Source organism: Armigeres subalbatus, chromosome 3, assembly GCF_024139115.2.
Source record: "Armigeres subalbatus isolate Guangzhou_Male chromosome 3, GZ_Asu_2, whole genome shotgun sequence".
NCBI classification, from domain to species: domain Eukaryota; kingdom Metazoa; phylum Arthropoda; class Insecta; order Diptera; family Culicidae; genus Armigeres; species Armigeres subalbatus.
The window spans coordinates 160,312,001-160,335,241 of record NC_085141.1 but is presented as its reverse complement, the minus strand read 5'-3'; the positions used below and the strand labels follow the sequence as shown (position 1 = coordinate 160,335,241).

General features: G+C 37.2%; 1 protein-coding gene across 3 annotated transcripts in view; it reads right to left on the bottom strand.

Annotated features, from left to right (window-relative positions):
* LOC134220856 (calcium/calmodulin-dependent protein kinase kinase 1-like) overlaps positions 1 to 23,241 on the bottom strand; it is a 439,381-nt gene that overhangs the window by 293,980 nt on the left and 122,160 nt on the right. Inside the window, exon 3 of one of the 3 annotated variants that reach the window (XM_062700014.1) lies at positions 2,703 to 2,737. The exons of the other annotated variants lie outside the window; for them this stretch is intronic. The gene's annotated coding sequence lies outside the window, so the exon portion shown is untranslated. The remainder of the gene's footprint in view (positions 1 to 2,702; positions 2,738 to 23,241) is intronic. 3 annotated transcript variants of the gene reach the window in all.

The following is a 23,241-nucleotide window of genomic DNA, read 5'->3' as shown; positions in this document are numbered from 1 at the left end:
TCTTTTCAGGTTCTCGTTTGGTTATTCCTTCGAGAATAGAGTCGAAGTTCCTCCAGGAATTTCTTCAAAAATCTCTTTAGAAAATCCACAGGAATTAATTTGGACAATCCTCCAAGGATTCCTTCAGAAAACCTTCCGGGAAGGCCTTCTATTTATTTTACAGAGACTTCTTTGGAACTTCCTCCAGGAAGTATTTAAAAAAATCCTTCAGTAAACTATACAAAGTTTCTGCAGGAATAACTCCGGAACGAATCATAATATGGAGGAATTTTTAAAGGAATTTTCGAAGAAACTCCCGAGGGAATTTGTGTGTTAAACTTTTTTCAATTTAAAAAAAAACACGTAAACAACGATTTAAAAAAATATGAATGAATTTACAAACAAAATTTCCGAAGATTTTCCAAAAGAATTTCAGAAGAGATTCCCGAACAAATTCTTAAAGGAATTTTAAAAGAAATTTTCGGAGATCTACAAAAATATCTGGAAAAGTTGCCAAAGGAAACTCAGGAGGATTGTCCGAAGGAATTCCTATAGGAAATTTGGAAAGAATTCCTGGAGAAAGTTCTAAATAAATTCCAGAGGGAAATTTCGAGAGAATACCAAAAATATCTTCCTAGAATTTTAAAAGAAATTGTTGAGGAATTACTGGAAGAATTTTTATTAGAAATTCCAAAAACAAATTCCTGAAGGAATTTCTAAAAAAAATCCTAAATCAAATTCCAAAGGGTTTTTCCAAAAGGGATTTCCGAATGTATTCCTAAAACAGTGTCCGTAGGTATTCCTCTTGAAAGATTTTCCATGGAAATTTTCTAAGGAATTCTTAAAGGAATTTTCAAGGGAACTTCTAAAAAAGTTTTCGAATGAATTTCTAAAGAAATTCCCAAAATACTCCGTAAAGTAATTTCTAAGGAAATTCCTGAAGGAACTTTTGAAGAAATTTCGAAACGAATTTCCGAAGAAAAACCCAAATAAATTTTTAAGGGAATTCTTAGAGGAAGTTCTGAAGGAATTCATTAGGGAAATTCATTTTCGAATTTTCTGAGGAATATCTTAAGGAATTTCCAAACGAATTTCTGGATTTGTATTCAAATTACTTTCCAATAAACTTATGTGCTGTTATGCGGCAATATGCTAGTGGAGGATTTGATTTAAACTTTTGCTGTGGACATTACGGCAGTGTAGCTAGTAATTGTACAAACTTTTGCTGTACAAACAAGCTACACCTATTAGGATGTTCACTTCATCAGTCTGACTGTACTGTCGTAATCTGAAAAAGTGACGTATACGCCATTTTCCAAAAATGGTGTTAAAGAGTACTACTCATCGAGCTCTTTAACAGAAAAATGAAAAACATGCATGTTGTAAAATGGCTGTTACGCCACTTTTCCAGATTACGGCAGTGTAGCTAGTAATTGTACAAAACATAATAAAAAGCATCATATGGCTTGCTGCGTGAAACTTTTTTTCTCAACTAAAAATTCTTCACGCCGAATCGCGCCGCCGCCGCCGCCGCCGAACATTGCTTGCGGCGTGACGCCGCCGCCGCCGGTGTAAAAATGGCCTTACGCCGCCGCCGTTCACAAATACTTCGGCGCACAGGTCTATCAGCAAGAAGCTCAATCATTACATTGATGAATGAATAGCAGGATACGTCTAATCTTGTTAATGATAGTTAGATTCTTGTATATCTTATCTTACGTCCTTTAATTATAAAAAACTTATAAAATAATAACATGAAATAAAAAAAAATATAAAAATATTTGATTGTTGGGCAATTGTCCACGCTGGGGAAGGGGCATCGAGTACTAATCAAAACCGGTCCACGTGGCATGTGGACAGCCTCATACAGAATAGAATATTTTAACACTCCAATTCCAACTCAGGATGTTATATATTAATCTACTTAGTTCGATTAATTAAAGTGATGCCTGCGTACAACATCTTGCAATAAGTCCGACCATTGTACATCCTCTTTCCGGCAATCCTACGCTTTTGTTCATATTCCTAACTGTAACCAATCACGAATCTGCAACCCACAGATCAGCAAATCACATCAAGCTCATAAACCTGGTACATCAAATAAATCTAGCATTAAACACACCACAGATGACAACGCAAGTCCTAGTGACAAATTATGCCAACATTGTTTTGACAGCTTTGGTTACAGACAGTTGACCGGCGGATTAAGACCGGCATTCTCCCTTTGCTTCCAATGTGAATGGAAGAAAAATGACTAACTTCGTTAATAATGATGATTGTAATAGGGTGGAATTTATTTTTCCATCAGGTAGCTAGGGTACCGGCAGATGGTCTCGTCAGTATTCTTTACGCCATCAAAAGAAATAAGAACATAAGGAATTACATGTTTTCTCTTCTATTTGCTCATTTTCGACCATCAACACTTTTTGATTGTGTAGTGAAGGAAAATATTGATTTCATATGTTTTGCTACATGTCACCCTACTTTCCTTTTTATGATGAGGCAAGAATTATTGTGATGATATGCTGTGGCAAACACGTCCGTTAGAATAATAATTGAGATAAAACATTGAGCTTTTGTCACGTTAATGATATCATTCACCTTCAGTCCGCGCGCATTTCTGGAATACGAATTCACTCGTGCCGCACACAATACAACAGCGCAAGTTGGATGTCTTCAATCAATCAGTTCTTTATTGAATTAATTATCGATTAAGCTCTCACCATTTTTTCCGCTGATGTGGGTTCCAATTTTGTACCTGAAAAATAATAAGAATAGACACTTATTTAAACGAAAAACGTTATATTAAATGTTATGTTTCGTATGAAACATTAAACTATAACCTTTTTATAATTAATATAATAAAATATTATTTATCCTATAATTCATCCAACAATTGTCTACTTGAATAAACTTAAGTGGTAAAACGAAAATAACACATTGTAATGACTAATGCAAAATAAGAACAATTAACATACAAACGATACCACAGTCAGAATTTTCTTCTACGGATTTTGTTGGGAAACTTATTGGATGAGTTTTCAAACTCGTAATCTGCTTCTGATACCAAAAACACTCTAACCAAGAAAGAGAAAAACTCGAGGTATCTATAGGTGATGCAATGGTACCTTGGTTGCAGAAGAGAGGAATTCTTTAACGATCGCTGAGGAACTCGGAAATTCAATTTGGATAAAAATTCCGGGAAATCCACTTCGTCGTTCAAGAGCTTCGCGACGAATGTAGCCTGCTAGGCTACAACGTGTCCAAATCCAACAACAAACATCTACTCGTATATGGGGTGAATTATCCGGATCATTCCACGAAAAATTGCGTAAAGCTAGCCGAACAAATCTTTGCTGCACTCTTTCTAGACGAAAAATCAAGGTTACTTTATAGGGACATCATATGACTGATGCGTTTTCAAGTGTAGATCTGACTAGAGAGAAAAAGAGTGATTTCAGACAGTGAGGATTTATGACATCACACACTATTTTGGAAATAAATCCTAATTGGCGATAGGCCTTTTACATTATGGGTGTGTAGTGAAGACGAAAATCCAGTTTTGAGTCCAAAAGAACACAGAGATCAATGACTTTATCGGTTCTGCGTAGCGTATCACCGTTAGTTGAAGATGATTGGCTGTCTCATGCGATGAAAAGTCATTACCAAATATTTTGACATACTGATTGTCAGTTTATTACGATTACACCATTCAACAAATAGGTCAAGAAATCTTTGGAGACGGCAACAGTAATGAAATGGGAAATCTAATATCATCTTCCAAACATAGACGTACATGTTCATGATAGAATTCGAGGCGAAAGTTCAGATTTGATAGTTCCTACCTTAAATGCTGGTGTCATATGAGCAACTTAGAGCCAGAACTTGTCGATAGACACCCTTTCCGCACGCGATAATTTATTTGAGCAAATTAATCCAATTCAAATCCAATCCAAATCCAATCCAAATCCAATCCAAATCCAATCCAAATCCAATCCAAATCCAATCCAAATCCAATCCAAATCCAATCCAAATCCAATCCAATCCAATACAAATCAAAATTCAATCCAAATCCAATCCAAATCCAATCCAAATCCAATCCAAATCCAATCCAAATCAATCCAAACCAATCCAAATCAATCAAATCAATCCAAATCAATCCAAATCCAATCCAAATCAATCAAATCCAATCCAAATCCAATCAAATCAATCCAATTCCAATCCAATCAAATTCAATGCAAATCAATCCAAACCAAACCAATGCAAATACAATCCAAATCCAAACCAATCAAATCCAATCCAAATCAATCCAAATAAATCCAAATCAATCCAAACCAATCCAAACCAATCCAAATCAATCCAAATCAATCAAACCAATCAAATCCAATCCAAACCAATCCAAATCAATCCAAATCAATCCAAATCAATCCAAATCAATCAAATCCAATCAAATCAATCAATCCAAGCCAAATCAATCCAAACCAATCCAAATCAATCCAAACCAATCTAAACCAATCTAAATCAATCCAAATCAACCCAAATCAATCCAAATCAATACAACCAATCCAAACCAATCCAAATCAATCCAAATCAATCCAAATCAATCCAAATCCAATCCAAGTCCAATCCAAATCCAATCCAAATCCAATCCAAATCTAATTCAAATCCAATCCAAATCCAAACCAAATCCAATCCAAATACAATCCAAATCCAAACCAAATCCAAATCCAATCCACATCTAATCCAAATCCAATTCAAATCCAATCCAAATCCAATCCAAATACAATTCAAATCCAATCCAAATTCAATCCAAATCCAATCCAAATCCAATCTAAATCCAATTAAAATCCAAATCCAATCCAATCCAAATTCAATCCAAATCCAATCCAAATCCAATCTAAATCCAATTAAAATCTAATTCCAATCTATATACAATCCAAATCCAATCCAAATCCAATCCAAATCAAATCCAAATAAAATAAAATCCAAATCCAATCCAAATCCAATTTAAATCCAATTCAAATCCAATTCACATTCAATCCAAATCCAATCCAATTCCAATCCAAATCCAATCCAAATCCAATTAAAATCCAATCGAAATCCAATCGAAATCCAATCGAAATCCAATCCAAATCCAATCCAAATACAATCCAAATCCAATCCAAATTCAATCAAAATTCAATCCAAATCCAATCCAAATCCAATCCAAATCCAATTCAAATCCAATCGAAATCCAATCCATATACAATTCAAATCCAATTCACATTCAATCCAAATCCAATCCAAATTCAATCCAATTCCAATCCAAATCAAATCCAATTCCAATCCAAATCAAATCCAAATCCAATCCAAATCCAATCCAAATCCAATCCAAACCAATCAAATCAATCCAAATCAATCCAAATCCAGTCAAATCAATCCAAACCAATCCAAACCAATCAAATCCAATCGATCCAATCCAATCAATCAAACCAATCAAACCAATCCAAATCCAATCCAAATCCAATCCAAATCCAATCCAGATCCAATCCAAACTCAATCCAGATCCAAACCAAATCCAATCCAAATCCAATCCAAATCCAATCCAGATCCAATCCAAATTCAATCCAGATCCAAACCAAATCCAATCCAAATCCAATCCAAATCCAATTCAAATCCAATCCAAATCCAATCCAAATCCAATCCAAATCCACTTCAAATCCAATCCAAATACAATCCAAATTCAATCCAAATCCAATCTAAATCCAATCCAAATCCAATCCAAATCCAATTCAAATCCAATCCAAATCCAATCCAAATCCAAACCAAATCCAATCCAAATCCAATCCAAATCCAATCCAAATCAAATCCAAATCCAATCCAAATCCAATCCAAATCAAATTCAAATCCAATCCAAATCCAATCCAAATCCAATTCAAATCCAATTCACATTCAATCCAATCCAATCAAATTCAATCCAATTCCAATCCAAATCAATCCAAATCAATCGAAATCAATCAAATCCAATAAAAATCAATCTAAACCAATCCAAACCAATCCAAATCAATCAAATCAATCCAATCCAAATCAATCCAAGTCCAACCCAAATCAATCCAAATCCAATCCTAATCCACTTCAAACCAATCCAAATCCAAACCAATCCAAATCCAATCCAAATCCAATCCAAATCCAATCCAAATCCAATCCAAATCCAATCCAAATCCAAACCAAATCCAATCCAAATCCAATCCAAATCCAATCCAAATCCAATCCAATCCAAATCCAATCCAAATCCAAATCCAATCCAAATCCAATCCAAATCTAGTCCAAATCCAACCCAAATCCAATCTAAATCCAGTCGAAATCCAATCCAAATCCAATCCAAATCCAAATCACATCCTAATCCAAATCCTCTTAATAAAATTTAAAAACCAATCCAAATGTATTCCAGATTTAGTCCAAATCCAAATCCAAATATGATCTAAATTCAATCATTCTTCTTCTTCTTGCTTACTGGCATTACATCCCCACAATTGGACAGAGCCGCCTCGCAGCTTAGTGTTCATTCAGCACTTCCACAGTTATTAACTGCGAGGTTTCTAAGCCAAGTTACCATTTTTTTATTCGTATATCATGAGGCTAACACGATGATACTTTTATGCCCAGGGAAGTCGAGACAATTTCCCATCCGAAAATTGCCTAGACCGGCACCGGGAATCAAACCCAGCCACCCTCAGCATGGTCATGCTTTGTAGCCGCGCGTCTTACCGCACGGCTAAGGAGGGCCCCTTTAAATTCAATCAGGTCAACCCAAATCCAAATTTAGTGCAAATTCAATTGAGCTTCAATACAAGTCTCAATCTTATCCAAATCTAATTCAATACTAATCCAAATCTGGTTCAAGTCCTCTCCGAATCTAATCCAATATGAAATAAAATTGAATTTTAATTTGTTTCACCTAATTGTACGCACAAAACAACAACGTGTAGCAGTTCTAATTATTAAAGATTTTCTTTATCAATTAAATGCATTAATAGATGTAAATATTGCTTCATGTTCTTTTATATGAGTAGGTATCACAAGGCTGCCAAAAAGCCGCGGTTTGACAGAACCATTCATGAATTTGTTCCAATAAGATTTTAAATCAATATAAAGCAATATTTAATATCCAATATGTAATATATTTTTAGGGGTTAACCCGTTGTAGCTCTTTAATCACACATCAAAATATATCCTATGTCGCTAAATAATGGTGTCATTTACCAGAACGTGCTTCATGATTGGTGGTGTGCATCTAATGTGCCTTACATGCCATATTTTTCACTCAACCCTCACAGCTGACGAAAAGTTGGTGTAGTGATCGATGCCCATTGTCACGCTGGATACCGCATGGGACACAAAGCACGTGAGTCAATTTTATGTATACATATGCCTTGCTAGCGAAAAGGGAACTTGCCTGCTACTGCAACTGATCCAAGCCTGCAGTTGGTACATGTGAGACGACACAGCAGCTGGAAAATAGAAAAGTTTGCCACCCACTTCAAGCTTTTCGGTGCGGTAATTTTTGTTCTTGCCGATTGTTCGAAATTTGAAATTTTTCCATTGTAAAGCGGTGCTTTCACAGCAATTATCCGGAAATTGAATGAACAGGGAAGGGCTGCATCGTCGCTGATCTGAAGCCTGGAGATGGTGGGGACATAAATTTTCAAACGTGCCCTTCCATTTTCCGTTGTGGATATCTCCAAAAATAGATTATCGATTTGTATCCCCGCTTGACTTGGAGTAATCTGGTTTCATCGTTGGGGATACAATATCGAGGACCAGGAAAGCGAATTATTTCAATACGGCATAAAGTAGTGGAATAAAGCTGGTTGCCGCTTTTATGCTGAATTAAGCAATAGAGGTGAGAAGGGGTATGAGAGTGGATTATTTTACCGATACAGGCGGAGAATAAAAATATTTTTGTATTTCATTATGCCTCTGGCAGCAATAGTCGAGATTGGCGGTGCGTTGGGACCACACTGTTCTTGAAAATGCAGAATGGAAATTGATTACACAAATGAGCTCTAATTTGCCGATGGAATAATCAGTTTCGCTCAAACGATTGTACATTGAAATGCTGAATTGTTGCCGACAAACGCACCTCGCAACAAGCATTAATCAGAACCTGAACACAATATGACAAGAATCATTTGTCTTGGATGTTCTGACATTTCCGAGAATACGATGCTGTTTTTTGTAATCTTCTTTTAACCACCACTCGGTTACGATGGCTTTAAATAAATTTGAAACAAATCCGCACATAGAATCATTAAAAAAAGGCTCGAACCATAATAAAATCGAATGATTTTTCGAATCGATAAACTAGCATAAACGTCCTTACATTTAGAAAAATATTTGCTCGCTTAGTTGAAAGATCAGAATTTAGTACATACAACTTTGCTCTAATGCGCCAAATTTTATTTGAAAAAAAAAAGTGATATGCGTCAAATTTGAAGCTTTCGTTGCTTTTGAGATCGTTTCCTTACCACGCAACCGTATTGAAAAAAACCCAGATTAATCCACCTAGCGGTGATGGTGCCTTTCTCGTTCGTTCAAAAGGTTTGGAAAAATCTCAAAGAACACCAATATGTGGATTGGTCTTATTTTTCATATTTGTTTATATGCATAAAAAAAATTCTCGCCAAACGCAATTTGTTGCAAACAAATCGGATGAGCATAAGAACAAAAAATGGCATTTTATTTAGTAGTTTTAAAATTAGTATTTTCGCCATAACTTTTGACCCAATTGTACGATCCGGCCAAGTTTCTATAAGAAACAATGGGACAAGATTCTGCGTCGAATGCAATCTGTTGCGAGCGACCTAAGAAGCACACATATTGCACATCAATCAAGTAACTTATATATGACCGGATTCAGTCACAATATGGTTACTGCAACCAGATTTGTTGAAATTGTGTTGCTTGGGAATAGATGAAGTATAAGTGCTAAGAAAGTGAGCTAGACTTTTTTGAACTCTTTTTCACAATAAATAGTAATTTGACCATAACATCTAAGCCCATAGTCCGATCTGGCTAATTTTCAATAAGAAAATATGAGACATTCTGCGTCGAATGCAAATGCGAGCAAATCGGTTGAGGAAAAGTGCCTGAAAAATGAGTGACATTTTTTTTAGCGATTTTTTCATTAAAAAATGGTATAATTTTCGATCCCATAGTCCGATCTGGCCAATTTCAAATAGGAAACAATGGGACAGGATTCTGCGTTGAATGCAACTTGTTGTGAGCAAATCGGCTGAGGATAAGTGCCCGAAAAATGTGTGACATTGTTTAGCGATTTTTTCGTATGAATTTGTATTTTGGCCATAACTTTCGATCCCATAGTCCGATCTGGCCAATTTCAAATAGGAAACAATGGGACAGGATTCTGCGTCGAATGCAACTTGCTGCGAGTTGAGGATATAGTGCCCGAAAAAATGAGTGACATTTTTTACGCGATTTTTTCGTATGAATTTGTATTTTGGCCATAACTTCTGATCCCATAGTTCGATCTGGCCAATTTCAAATAGAAAACAACGGGACAGGATTCTACGTCGAATGCAACTTGTTGTGAGCAAATCGATTGAGGATAAGTGCCCGGAAAATGAGTGACATTTTTTACGCGATTTTTTCGTATGAATTTGTATTTTGGCCATAACTTCTGATCCATTCCCAGCCCCTCCACCAAAACCCTCGTCAGTCGCCGTATGCGCAGCCTATGCGGTGACGTATTAGGGTGCGCGCCTTACCGACACGGCTGCCTGATGACGACTGACAACTTGTTCTTCTCGAAGGCATTCCTCCAACGTTACCCGGATAAATGGCAACCGAACAAGGCAACGATCATTGGATACACGACATGAACAAAACGGACACAATGGATTCACGATGAGATGGACCAGCAACGATAACAACAATGAATAATGGAAAAATCTAAAAATAGATTCTGTGTGGATTCTGGCTGCAGAATACCACAGTAGATCTCGGCACAGTAGCGGTTAACTAACACAGAGTGCCTACCAAATAAAGAAATGAATAAAAAAAAAAAAAAACTTTCGATCCCATAGTTCGATCTGGCCAATTTCAAATAGGAAACAATGGGACAGGATTCTGCATCGAATGCAACTTGTTGCGAGCAAATCGGTTGAGAATTAGTTTCCGAAAAATGAGTGACATTTTTTACGCGATTTTTTCGTATGAATTTGTATTTTGGCCATAACTTCTGATCCCATAGTCCGATCTGGCCAATTTCAAATAGGAAACAATGGGACAGGATTTTGCGTTGAATGCAACTTGTTGCGAGCAAATCGGTTGAGGATAAGTGCCCGAAAAATGAGTGACATTTTTTACGCGATTTTTTCGTATCAATTTGTATTTTGGCCATAACTTCTGATCCCATAGTTCGATCTGGCCAATTTCAAATAGGAAACAATAAGACAGGATTTTGCATCGAAGGCAACTTGTTGCGAGCAAATCGGTTGAGGATAAGTGCCCGAAAAATGAGTGACATTTTACGCGATTTTTTCGTATGAATTTGTATTTTGGCCATAACTGATCCCATTGTTCGATCTGACCAATTTCGAATAGGAAACAATGGGACAGGATTCTGCGTCGAATGCAACTTGTTGCGAGCAAATCGGTAGAGGATAAGTGCCCGGAAGGTGAGGGGCGTTTTTTACGCGATTTGTTCGTACGAATTTGTATTTTGGCCATAACTCTCGATCCCATAGTTCGATCTGGCCAATTTCAAATAGGGAACAACGGAGCGGGGTTCTGCGTCGAATGCAACTAGTTGCGAGCAAATCGGTTGAGGATAAGTGCCCGAAAAATGAGTGACATTTTTTACGCGATTTTTTCGTATGAATTTGTATTTTGGCCATAACTTCTGATCCCATAGTTCGATCTGGCCAATTTCAAATAGGAAACAATGGGACAGGATTCTGCGTCGAATGCAACTTGTTGCGAGCAAATCGGTTGAGGATAAGTGCCCGAAAAATGAGTGACATTTCTTACGCGATTTTTTCGTATGAATTTGTATTTTGGCCATAACTTCTGATCCCATAGTCCGATCTGACCAATTTCAAATAGGAAACAATGGGACAGGATTTTGCGTCGAATGCAACTTGTTGCGAGCAAATCGGTTGAGGATAAGTGCCCGAAAAATGAGTGACATTTTTTACGCGATTGTTTCGTATGAATTTGTATTTTGGCCATAACTTCTGATCCCATAGTTCGATCTGGCCAATTTCAAATAGGAAACAATGGGACAGGATTCTGCGTAGAATGCAACTTGTTGCAAGCAAATCGATTGAGGATAAGTGCCCGAAAAATGAGTGACATTTTTTACGCGGTTTTGCGCACACACACACAGACATCACCTCGATTCGTCGAACTGAGTCGATTGGTATATAACACTATGGGTCTCCGGGCCTTCTATAAAAAGTTTGTTTTTGGAGCGATCATATAGCCTTTACCGTATACTTAGTATACGAGAAAGGCAAAAAGTAAGCTTGAATCTTCCTTGACAACACTGGTCCTATCCATTTTTATATTGTGAACAATAGCTCGCCCTTGGTTTGGAATTAATCGCGGTCTAAGACATGGGTTTCATAGGCAAATTATTATACGCTAAAATTGGCAACATTTATCCACCACTCATCCATCTAGAAAGGTTTTGTTTGGAAATTTTCAAAAGAAATTATTGGCCGTAACGCTTTGACAGACCGCCTCCCACTCCCCCAAAACATTACGTAATTGGTTAATGGTCCCAGGATGTATGTCTTGTAATCGTTCCCCCGCCGCCGAAAAGGCAAGCTTTCTAATAATGACAGTAAATCAAGTCAGCAATTCGTCTTTGGTGTTAACAAATCATCAATCATCTATCGAACACAGTAATAAAATGTTTCGTTTGGAGCGCTAATATGTTGATTGATGGTATGAAACTCCGACGTACAAGGGTGTCAATACAGCTGAATAACAGACCATTTAAATAATAATCTTCATAATCTGTTTTCGGCTTGATTGATGTTGTAGTTCAATAAGCATTTAGAATAAGGATATTAATCACTTAGTTGGTCACTGATGTTTGAGTTCAAAGAGGTGAAGCCAACCTGGATTCTGGAATTGGTTCTAATTCCATACAAATCTAACGATGTACATAAAAGTATCTACATTTCAATGTACTGGGTGTTCCAATGAAGTATTTTCTGAGTTAGATAGAGTTCAACAAACGTTTTTGCTCGAAGATAAAAAAAGATAAAGTGAACTTAATAAAGCATATGCGACCCGGGGCCATAACCCTGCAGGGTTATATTTTACCATATTTTACCATGATTTGAATGAAATCTGCACATAAATTAGAAACATTTTTGCAATGCAATATTTACATTAACATATTCCTATGAGTCCAAGGAATCCATTAGCAGATTATTTTTTACTTCTTACAGAAAATGTGCATTACACAATCTACAGAAAATGTGCAACATTCATTTGAAGCAAAACACAATGATCCAAGATTAAAAAGTGATGCATACATTGTTATGACTTGATTAACAATGAGTGAAATACCGATCCAAACATCAAATTTCACACAAATAAAGAATTAAAAATAGACTCACGTTATTAGAACGGGATATAAATAGAGGATCCATGACTCCGGCTTAAAACAATTCTTGAAATGACAAAATTTTGGGATTTTATGAATCTTGATTTTTTTTTCTCAAATCTCAGTAATCTCGGGTATATTTAAAATCAAACGAAAGCAAATAGGGTAAAATACAGCATTGACGGTGTGTGACCTTTGACAGCCCTAACAATGTTTGGGTAATTCAATAAATATGTGCAGATTATTAAGACTTGAACACACACTTTAAAGTATCACCCAACCAGAGGATGCTAGATTTTAATATATGATTCACATGCAGATTTGTTATTCCCTGTTTTTTTGTTATTACTATTTTTTTATTCTCTAATTTCCATTAATCAAATTTTAACAACAAATCCTGCTTCGCTTTTCGTGACCCCTAAGCAATGTTTAGAATTAGATTTCGGTGTCAATAATAACCGTTAATAACTTTCTTTAAAGGTTATTTCCAAATCAGCATTTTGATACGCTCCAGTCGTTTAACTTTTCAACACAGACAAACAGACATAACACTCGTAAAATTCTCATCGTTCACTGATTTACTGGTCAATTTAAATAATCATTAGTTGGCCAATCGATCATTCGTGGCCCGCGTATCGAATTTGCTTGGGTTTGACGTTTGCTAACTATCGCAATCTGTTTCGTGATTTGCCCAACATACTGAAAACAACAGATGTCGTTAATGTTTGTATGACAATGAATTTTATGAGTGCATGTGACATGTGTTATGTCTGTTTGACTGTTTTTTTTAATATATCTCTATTTCAGGAATATTTGAACTACTACTCTTTGAGTTACATATACAATGTAAAAGTAACTGCATATTTATTTTTTAAGAGAATTTGCAGTGCTACTACGTTCACCTGCTTTTTCTTCATTGGCATTACATCTCCCGCTGCCGCCTCGTAGCTTAGTGTTCATTAAGCACTTCCACAGTTAGTAACTGCGAGGTTTCTAAGCTAAGTTACCATTTTTGCATTTGTGTTCATGAAGCTAACACGATGATCCTTTTATACCCAGGGAAGTCGAGACAATTTCCAACCCGAAAATTTCCTAGACCGGACCGGGAATCGAACCCCGCTACCCTCAGCATGGTCTTGCTTTGTAGCCATATGACGGCAGTATGATATTCGTACACTCCGTGTTGTCCGGACCAAAACCGAATGTAATTTTCCTCTTCTTATTCGTTCTTGGCCCGCCAGTCTTCATTCTCCCTGCACTCCGGCTGCACGCGCATCTTCCTCGATTGCATACAGCCAGCGAGTGCGGGGTCTACCCCGGAGCCGACGTCCTCTTTCAGGTCTGGTGGTCTCTCTTCTAGGATACGCACTACATGTCCAGCCCACTGTAATCTACTTATTTTACCAGCCTTCCTATGTATGCATTTTTGTACACTCAGTACAACTTATGATTAATTCACTTGTCTGCGACGTCTATCATTTTCTACCACGCCGTCAAGTATTGAGCGCAGTCTTTTCGCTCAAACACTCCGAGAATTTAATAGTCTACATATGTTAACGTCTATGCTTCATGGCCTTACAGGGCGACTGGACGCATCAACGATCCGTACAGAGCTAGTTTTGTCAGCTTCCTAAAATTACCAAAAAATTTACTGGAGGAAATTTCAAAATATTACCCCGAGAAATTGAAGAAATTCTCTAGAAATTGCTTAAGGTAGTTTTGAAAGGATTTCTATGGGAATTTAAGAAAAAAATTTAAAGGAACTTGCCAAGGAACCCCTAGAGGAATTTCTAAAAAAATCCAATCCGTAAATCAATTTCTGAAGGAGTTCTTAGAGATTTTTTGAAGGAATTATGAAACAATTTCCGAAGGAAATCCTAAAACAGTTTCCGTAAATATTCCAAAAGGTATTTGCGAAAGATTTTCAGAAGGCATTTCCGAATTTCTGAACGAAGTCTTGAGTTCAAAGGAATTTTTGGAGATATCTAAGATTGTCGGAAGTTCATTTGGGAGTTACTTTTGAAAAATCTTACAGGAATTTCTTCGGGTATCCCTTCAGGAATTCTTAAGGAAATCTCGTCCTAGAACTTTGCAAGGAATTCCAAAAGAATTCTTAGAAGAATTTCTGAAGGAATTTGCGGAAGAATAGCTTACCGATTTTTCCAAGGTTTTTCTAAACAAACTTCTGAAGGAATACGTTGAGGAAATTCCGACCTGAGGGATATTCCGAGGAATACCCGAAAGAATTTCCGAAAGACATTCTGAAATTCGTTTCCGGAAGAGTTTTTTTAAACTCCTTGTGGCAATTTTCTTCAAAGGTGGCGGCAGCATTACGAAGAGCACCTGAATGGCGATGTGGCAGACGAAGATGGCGGTATGGTGATGGACCTGGGGGAACGCGCGCAGGACTTAAGTCTACCGGCTCCGGATCTCCAGAAAATCTAGGAGGAGATTGGCCGGCTGAAAAAAAAACAAAGCCCCTGGGGATGACCACCTACCAGGAGAACTATTTAAACACGGTGGTGAGGCACTGGCAAGAGCGCTGCACTGGGTCATTACCAAGATTTGGAAGGAGGAAGTTTTGCCGCATGAATGGATGGAAGGTGTCGTGTGTCCCATCTACAAAAAGGGCGATAAGCTGGATTGTAGCAACTACCGCGCAATCACATTGCTGAACGCCGCCTACAAGGTACTCTCCCAAATTTTATGACGTCGACTAGCACCAATTGCAAGGGAGTTCGTGGGGCAGTACCAGGCGGGTTTTATGGGTGAACGCTCCACCATCGAACCAGGTGTTTGCCATTCGCCAAGTACTGCAGAAATGCAGCGAATACAACGTGCCCACACATCATCTATTCATCGACTTCAAAGCCGCATATGATACAATCGATCGGGACCAACAATGCAGCTAATGCACGAACACGGATTTCCGGATAAAATGACACGGTTGATCAAAGCGACGATGTGCGTAGTTCGAGTTTCAGGGGCATTCTCGAGTCCCTTCGAAACCCGCAGAAGGTTACGGCAAGGTGATGGTCTTTCGTGTCTGTTATTCAACATCGCTTTGGAAGGGGTAATACGAAGAGCAGGGATTAACACGAGTGGCACAATTTTCAATAAGTCCGTCCAGCTATTTGGCTTCGCCGACGACATAGATATTATGGCACGTAACTTTGAGATGATGGAGGAAGCCTACATCAGACTGAAGAGGGAAGCCAAGCGGATCGGACTAGTCATCAACACGTCGAAGACGAAGTACATGATACGAAGAGGTTCAAGAGAAGACAATGTGAGCCACCCACCGCGAGTTTGCATCGGTGGTGTCGAAATCGAGGTGGTAGAAGAATTTGTGTACTTGGGCTCACTGGTGACTACCGAAAATGATACCAGCAGAGAAATTCGGAGACGCATAGTGGCTGGAAATCGTACAAACTTTGGACTCCGAAAGACGCTTCGATCGAATAGAGTTCGCCGCCGTACCAAACTGACAATCTACAAAACGCTCATTAGACCGGTAGTCCTCTACGGACACGAGACCTGGACGATGCTCGTGGAGGACCAACGCGCACTTGGAGTTTTCGAAAGGAAAATGCTGCGTACCATCTATGGTGGGGTGCAGATGGCGAACGGTACGTGGGGGAGGCGAATGAACCACGAGTTGCATCAGCTGTTGGGAGAACCATCCATCGTTCACACCGCGAAAATCGGACGACTGCGGTGGGCCGGGCACGTAGGAATTCCTGGAGAAATCTAGGAATTACTTCAGAAACACCTTTATGCATTTCCTCTAAAATTCTATTAGGAATTTCTTCATAAATTCCTTTGAGAATTCCTCCGGAAATTCATCGGATACATATCGTGGTTGCCATATGCCTTTCTTCAATGTTTGTTTACAAAATAAGATACGCTCACATCGCAAATCAGTCCCGATATATCAGATTGATATATACTTCTCTATGGTTTTCTTCTCAAGCCATTCTTTCCATTCCCGCTATTTAGTGGCCACTCGTTATGTGATAGGGTAAGACAGTATAATATTACGACCCCCCCTTTTCAACATAATTTATGCAAACTATGTTTTACTTGGTTCTCCAAAAAGTCGTAAAAGCATTGCCTGTGAGTAATGAAAATATTACAGAAAAGACGAAATAAAGCTTTTTTGAAAAGTCATGAAAATAGGATTTCAACAAGGGCCTGGGCAAAACGCCCCATCTTAACCAAAGACATTTTACACCCCTTCATTAGTATTTTATCTCCCCCATTAATGAAAAGGTTACAAGTCCTTCAAAACCAGCATAAGTCAATGGCAGCCCAAAAAGTGTCCAATTAAACAGATGAAATTGACCTTAAAAAATTGAAAAATGCTCCTTAAAAAAGTGATCATTTTTCCTTAAATTATCTAACAAATTACCTTGAAATATATAATATATAAAATGCTCCGTAAACATTCGAAAAGCGTACTGTAAAAACGAAAAAATGTACCGTAAACAATTAAAAATGCTCCTTAAGAAAGCAAAGATTCGCTACGTAATTAATGATAATTGCGCAGTATATTGACAAAAGAATTATTATAAAATAGTTCAAAAGGTACCTTGAAATTGGCTATCATAAATTAGAATCTTATGCACAATTGTATAGCCCCTAAAGTTTATTACTGATTGTTTTGCTTGGTAACCCTATTCAACCGAAAACTAAGAAAAATTCTCCTTAGGATGAATAAAATGCTCCATAAACACATAAATAATGCTCCTTAAACTAAGAAAAATGCTCCCTAAAATAAAGGGCATATACATATTTCATATCGATAGTAGTAGTTCACCAACAGTCTGTAGTATAACTAAATCGTTCCAAAAATTCTCTTATAGTATGGTTTCCTTGCTTTTAGATATATTAATTTCTTTATAAAGACATTCTAAGTTGTTGTAAGCGTGGCCTATTCTCACCCATTGCCATCTTCGATGACGGTACCTTAATAAAAGTTTTGCAATGGGAAACATATTTTCGAAAAACGCAACAATTATGAAGATGAAAGCAATTTTATATCATATTAACCACCGAGGAAAGTTATTTTGTTTCCTAACTGAGTGCTCCACTACAAGTTTTGCAGACAGTAGTATAGCAGCGTCGCTTCATAATGATGAGCAACCAAACATTGAAAGTTACATCAAATTTTAACTTTTTTTTTTTGCTATTATTTCCATTATGAAATTCCACATTCTCATAGTATGATGGTCTTACAATTATTTAAAGGTGCAATCCTTTAAAGCCTCTAAAACATTGGGATTCATTTTTCGCGTCGCCAATGTATATTGCTTGAAGACACTGTACTAGTCGCTGATTCGATCCGAGCTGGAATATTTTTCCGCTATCTGGCATCCTAATTACCAAAACGGTTCAGCAAGAATCGAATCTATTCAACACCGCTTCATTCGTTTTGCTCTTCGGTTGCTTCCATGGCGAGACACATTCCGGTTACCGAGTTACAGCACCCGTTGTCAACTAATTAATCTTGAAAGTCTACAATTGCGGAGGCACAATGCACGGGCCATGGTCATTGCTGATACGCTCTGAGGCAGAATTAACTACCCTGAAATTCTGGAATCAGTGTTCGACCTAGGGCACTGCGAGATAACGGTATGCTGGGAATATCTTTTCGTAGAACGAATTATAGACAACGTGGAGCGTTGGTGGGTCTACCTACAACGAGTATTTACCGAGGTTGCCCCAGGTATTGATTTTAATTTATTATGTTTTTACCATCCTGTCTTTTATAAGTATTAATTAGAATAAGCATCATTAGGACCTAAGTCGTCTGTTGATGCATCAATCAATAAATAAAACACAAGTGAAGAACTGTACAAAGGCATCAAAATTCACCGAAATAAAACGCAGAAAAAAACACACTGATCAGATTTCATTGTATCCTTCTTTTTCTTTATACAAGCATTCCACCCCCATTAGTGCACCACCGCCTCGCAGTTTACTACAGTAATATCCCGATTTTATCACCCCCCTGGTGAATTTTTGGGTGATAAAACAGGGTATGTGACAAAATTGGAAAAAAAAATATTTTCATTTTTTTTAATTCATTCCACAAATATGAATCATTGTATGCCTTGGAAAGCCCAAATGCGTGAACGGTACCCGTTATTTCTTGTCGAAATTGCTTACAGAATATTTTCCAGGTACTCAGAAGTCGTTCGTAACAAACTACAGTCGGTGAAAGTTATTTCATGAAAATCAATGTTGTTTTTGGTATTATTTACTAAAATAAAAGAATGACAAAAATTTTTGGGGTGACAAAATCGGGTCGAAAACGTGACAAAATCAGGACGTGATAAAATCGGGTCGAAAACGTGATAAAATCGGGGGTAGACAAAATCGGGGGTAGACAAAATCGGGGAGTGACAAAATCGGGTCAACACTGTATTACAATCCGAGGATTCTGATGAAAATTACCATTAATGCATTACCACTTTTTTGCCATGATTATTCGAAAAACCCCACTCGCCTTCATGCTTCATATGAGGCCCCATTTCAAACTCACGCTGTTCATTAATAGATTATTCAAATATGCGCCATTATCACACTCGCACAGATTCAAAATTATCCAACTTTCCTTTAGCACCAGCCACGACCACACACCCACCGCCAATTCGAGAATTAAATTGAGCATCCAATCGATACAATTTTCTTAACACATATTGTCCAGACGCGCACTCATTTCTGTTCGCTATATAATATGTAATAACCAGAATCGATTGCAACAGTTCGACCGGGTCGTTATGACTTCCATCCAGCTGACCGATGGACAATGCTGATACGCTACAATGTCACGATCAAATCATCGACAGCCGAGGTCGAACGCAAAGTTTGCAATTTACGCTGATCGAATTGTGGGGGCAGCCAGTCGTGGAGCAATGCCCGTCTGTGTGTAGTGTGTTCTCTTCCTCCTTCGTCAGGAATCAACCAACTGCTCTACGATGATGATTGGGACAGGGATTTAAATTATTCAAGAGTTGCATCGCATTTAAATTGAACTGGAATCGATATACCGATATACCTACATATAGCTCCACTGGAACTGGACACCAATGCAACGGATGTGAAAGGGGCTGAATTTGCATACATTTATTCATAATGCTTTTGTTCTGGTTGGTTTATTCGATGTTTCATTTATTAATTTAAAATTGATTTATGACTATTTGATTGCGTATATATGTGCTTTTCGATATAACTTTTTCATGTGATTATTTACCGAAAGAATAAACTTTACCCATGGTATACATGGCTGTGTGACATTCAATCGCACAGTTCTGCAGAGTGTAGATTTGATCTTTACCTTAGTCGGAACACTTTTAATAAGGAAATAATTTGGATGTTGCATGGTTTTTCGTTGCCCAGTATGATGATTTCTTCAATCAGCGTGTATTTACCTTTTGAATATATTTATTTTGTTCTTCAGTTAGCCTTACGAGTAAAGGCGTAGGATTGTTATTCCAGAGATGGATAGTTCTATTCTTCCCGACCAGTAGATAGTAACAGATTTATATCAGACCTTGTTATTCTGTTACAGCAGTTTTTTATAACAGCAGTTGTTATAAAACATGTACCATTAGTAGTTAAAATAACAAAAATTGTAACAAAATCTCTTCTAGTTTTAACAAAAATATTACTAAATATGTTGTTAATTGAACAAAATTATAACTCGTTGTGTTACATAAAAAGCGGTGAAAATAGCTTATACTATAACAAATTATGTGCTTGCAAAGATAATGATTATCCATAATGTAGGCAATTATCTTGTCCAGCTGGTTCAACTTTGAATGTAGATTCAAGTTATACTATAGGTGGTACCTCACTCTTTTTTCCAATTCCTATCTACCAAAAATGTAGGCAATTTTTTTTCTGGGGAAATAAACATAACACATTGTGTTATAATCATGTAATGACGATCATGAAATTTTATTTCCTTCATCTTTGGCAGAGAATTTATAACAAAATTATTGCAAGTTTTGTTATTTGTAACACATATTGATATAATTGTGATAAAATTTTGTTATGACTAACTAGTCGGGTTGGTCTAGGTTTTTTTAGGACGTAAAACTTACTCGACCCCCTGGGCAAATTGTGTATTCCTTGTACTTGCCACACAAGATACATACTCATGCAATATGGCGGACATAGAAAATATTTGAATTAATATTTGAGGAAATCTTCTTCTTCTCTTCTTCATTGGCATTACATCCCCCACTGGGACGTTGCCGCCTCGCAGCTTAGTGTTCATTCAGCACATCCACAGTTATTAACTGCGAGGTTTCTAAGCCATGTTACCATTTCTGCATTCGTATATCATCCCTAGCAGCACACATGTTCCACATAGGTTACTGTAACTCATATGTGACCAGACTTAGTCGCAATCAAGTTGCTGCAATCAAATTTGCTTGACTTGTGCTGATCGCGATGAGGCTAACACGATGATACTTTTATGCCCAGGGAAGTCGAGACAATTTCCAATCCGAAAATTCCTACACCGGGACCGGGAATCGAAGCCAGCCACCTTCATCATATGGTCTTGCATTGTAGCCGCGCATCTTACCGCAAGGCTAAGGAAGACCATCGTCAGCGTATCAAACTGAATATTGTATAACAATCAGCTATTATCATCCCAACAATCTATTGATCTGTACATACTAATTTGTACCTAGCTTATTTTTAATTACTTTATTACATGTAATGTCAAATAGTTTTTGGTGTGGTACACAATTACAAAAGGGTGCTCTTGAAATGTTCATTTCCTTTATCTTTTTTTTCGGGAATCATACCCTGAACCTTTTCATTATTTTATCAAACAGGTTTCTTCTCATTACGGAAAAGGTCCTTTCATTATCATTACTGTTCTACCTTCAATGAAAGAAGAAGGCTTCTTATTTTACATAACCGGTATGCTCTCCTTCCGTAATCAAATTATGATTTAATGTATCGCCATAAATTGAAACGGCTTAAATGTCTAGCAGTGGCAATATGATAACCACAAGCAGAATTCATATCTATAATAAGCAGCAAAAAAAATAACACGTTCATTGTTAATTCCCACAGATTATTAAACTAATAGATTTTTAAATATATAAAGAGGATCAAAGAAAAACTCGCATCGTGTTCTTGTACTCTGCGGTTGTCTGTCTCTTTGCTGAAGGAAGTTTTAATAGTACCCGAAGCTTTTTTTTTAATTTCCACAGTGCTTATCAGCGCTATTTTTACCTACTGATCCCATTGCGATCTTCGTGCCTTCGTTTCACGTTGAACCCGTTTGCTTAAGTAAAATTCCGACAAGCGCTGATAATCCTGCAAGAACACCGTTCCACAGTGGCTAAAATCGTGTTTTGAGCGCGTTTATTTAATAGTACCTTTATTATGCAATTTAGCGTATTCACAACATATAAGGTTGGATTTTTTATAAAAGATGTAGCAAAAGTTCTCCTGAAAAACTTTGTCGACGACACCAAGTTCGCAATTCCGTTACTTTTGGAGATTTTTTATGCTTTATGCTGACAACCCCTTAAAAATGGGTTTTTCATCATATATTTTTCATTTTCATTTCTACATTATTTGCATGTTCTAGAAAGTTTTAGATGATATTAAAATACGCCGTTGGGGGGTTATTATAACTTAAAAACTTAAAAAATAAAAATGTTATAACAGTTTTATTGGATTGCTTAGTCATAGTTGATTTAACTGCTACTTGACACCGGGAAAATTATGGCAGTCAATCTCATACACATAACAAAGTACAAACCATGAACTTTAAATTAATCCCTGAACTGCAGAGTTGTAAGCGAAAGTAAATAATGCTTCATCAAAAACCATTTCCTACTTTGCAAGATAGAAATCAATCACCCACCACAGAAAGTTGATGAACCAATGCATCATGCGTCTCCATATGATTGTATGCTTATCAGGGTTTGAATTCAAAGGAGAATGAGAAAATCTCTCACTTATCATGTCTGTAAAGGGTCATGCGCTAATTCGTCCATGGCGTCCATTCCCGTCATTCTATTTCATTAAATACTCGCGAGTGATCATTTAAATCAACAAATTATCACCTGGCGAGATAGATAAAAGTGTACACTATGATCTAAGCTTATTCCAGCCACGTTCCGGAGTTACTTTCATTGAAAAATTCTTCAAACAAACTTCACGATTCAGTATATTTGCAACATTACCAACCTTTTCCGTGCGACGAAGGAAAATCCAACCGCTTCCACTCCTAGCAAACCCGCGTAATATCGTTATCAAAATCGATGTATTTCAAAAACTTCCACTACACTTTCTCACCTTTTATCTCCGCTATGCACTAAATTAAAGGAATATCTTTCACTGAATTGTGAAATTATTCGAAAACACACTCTCGACAGGCGTTAAAACAAACTTTTTTTTCCAAACTTTGAAGATTTTTTTTTCTTTCGTTGCCTTGTTTACAAGCTGAGAACGCGTTGCCAAACTGACGATTTGAACTGGAATAATCTTGTATTACATATCTTATAAAACACCATGCAGTCAATAAACTTCGTTTATTCACTTATTTTCCGCTAGCGTAATAAAAGTGAGTCTTCCAAATACATTTTTGTTCATCCAAACTC